This window comes from Lathyrus oleraceus, chromosome 7 (genome assembly GCF_024323335.1).
Source record: "Lathyrus oleraceus cultivar Zhongwan6 chromosome 7, CAAS_Psat_ZW6_1.0, whole genome shotgun sequence".
Lineage (NCBI taxonomy): Eukaryota > Viridiplantae > Streptophyta > Magnoliopsida > Fabales > Fabaceae > Lathyrus > Lathyrus oleraceus.
This window is the reverse complement of record NC_066585.1, coordinates 202,464,443-202,466,651: the sequence shown is the minus strand read 5'-3', so window position 1 is coordinate 202,466,651 and position 2,209 is coordinate 202,464,443. Positions and strand designations below refer to the sequence as shown.

General features: G+C 31.9%; 1 non-coding gene across 1 annotated transcript; it reads right to left on the bottom strand.

The window, feature by feature from the left end:
• Nucleotides 1–1,902: 1,902 nt before the first annotated feature.
• Nucleotides 1,903–1,974, bottom strand: TRNAT-UGU (transfer RNA threonine (anticodon UGU)). The gene has a single exon. It is a non-coding gene; the product is annotated as a tRNA-Thr (tRNA).
• Between the last annotated feature and the right edge of the window lie 235 nt (nt 1,975–2,209).

Here is a 2,209-nt window from a genome sequence, read left to right as displayed (position 1 = left end):
GTCCAGAAAGAAGAAACTAAGATATGGTTTTTAAACCAAGCTCTGATATAAGCCAACTTCTAATCAGGCTCTGACTCAAGGAATCAAGAATTTCTAACCAAGATTCTGATACAAGACATATTCTTGATAACCAGACTTTTTGATACAACACACTTTGATACATGAATATAAAGAAGTTAAAATCAGAAGAAATTTCAACCTGGCCTTCTTGTACAAGGAAGTTATTACTTTCATGCCGATTGAAATGCTTTAAATATTAAAATTATTTTGAGTCTTAAACTCAGGTGGAACTTGCAAACCTAACTCTGAAGTTTTAGGTTGAGAAATATATTTAATTGTATAAAACTCAAAGGGAGGTTACAAACCTCACTCTGATGATTTTATGTGATTAAACCAAGTAAAAGTTGTCCATCAAAACATATGGTTTCATCATCATAAAAAAGGGGGAGCTTGTAAGAATAAGATTTGGTTATGCATATGGCCTGTTTTCGTGATAACAATACATAGATTCATAGATGACAATTTTGTACCCTAATGGTTTTGTTTAGTGTGCAGATACTAGTTATAAGTTCTGGCTCTAAAGGAATGACATATGACGTCATCAAACTTTGAACATAATGCATTCTGACTCTAAGATATGTGTTCTACAAGATAATCAAGTTTTGGACTACTCTACTCAACGCTTCTGAACATTGCTCATCCAAAGCTTAATGACTCTGACAAGCAAAGCCTATGACGTTGTCAAGCTCTGAAGTCTTACGCTAAAAAAAGTCTGATAAATTGTGTCACCAGACTTTGAAATCCAGGTTCTAAAGAACTGGATTAAGACCCTGAAGACCAAGTTTCTGAAGACTCTCTCAGACAGACTCTAATTATCATATTTATCTTATTGTTATTTGATTCATATCAAAATATTATTTCATAATTTTTTTTTTGGAATTATCACCGTATTTAGTTTCTAGATAATGAGAGTCCCAAAATATATTAAGAGCACAAAATCAAAGGAAACCAACTAACAATGAGAGTCGTAAAATGCCACTCATGTTGTACCTTATCCAATCATGTAGAGGAGGATTCCAAATGACTTCAATGATGACAAGAGCATCAAGAGGGTGAATTTTGACATTGAAGACATTGAAGATAGAGAAGTCAATCATAGAAGAAAATATGGTCTTTGAGGTTACATTGCTTGAGAGTAAAACATTTAAGATGATGGAAGATATGCTAGACTTCTAAGGGATGGTGATATTATTGAACCTAACTTGGTTTCTATGAGATCAAATAGAATTCACAAAGTTGACAATTCTTGCCAGCACCATATTGTTTCATTGAGGGGACTAGGACCTACTAATAATGTTCCAATAATCATATAAAAAGGTTGGTGATGTTTAAGACACCATTCATGTTAGAACTAAGAACAGATAGCCACAACGTAATGACAATCAAACCATATGCAATGAGTAACTTCCACATGATTTAAGCACAAGTTACACTAAAGACAAGTTCATACCACGAGCTATCAAGTTATCATCAGTTAGTAACTTGTAGTGAATTAATCTCCATAAAAGGAGAGGTTTAGAAGGAAGAATGGTTGAATTCCAGATGAGTTTGTCCCAAAAACACATGTTGGGAGGGAGTGTATTTGAAGGTTTAAGGGATCTTAAGAGATATCTCCCCAAAGTCAATTGGATTTCAAATCCGTCTGTCTTCAATATCCTCCAAAGGAGTGAGGGGTATTTGAATAATATTTAAAAAGTTTGGAGAAACTAATTATAAGTTCTAAATGATGGACCATATTTGATCAAAGTTGATGTATTCTTTTAGAAAAACAATTGAATTATATTGCCCTCACACAAGATTGAACTATGAACCATCTCTTATCAAAGTTGATGTATTACTTACTGCCCTCACGCAGGATTGAACTACGGACCTTCAGTTTACAAGACTCACGCTCTACCACTGAGCTATAAGGGCAATTTATGTAAGTATATGTAGTAGTTAATATAAATAAAAATATATTTATAAATAATATTTATCAAAAAATTGTTGAAGACTTTTATAAAATTATTATATTAACTATTATAATACTTATTTTCAAATAATATTTCACTATTTTATTACTTACAATGAATTGTAGAGAAAATAAGTTTCATATTGTACTTAAATATAAAAGAAATCATCATTTTTGATTGATTTCGATTCAATATGA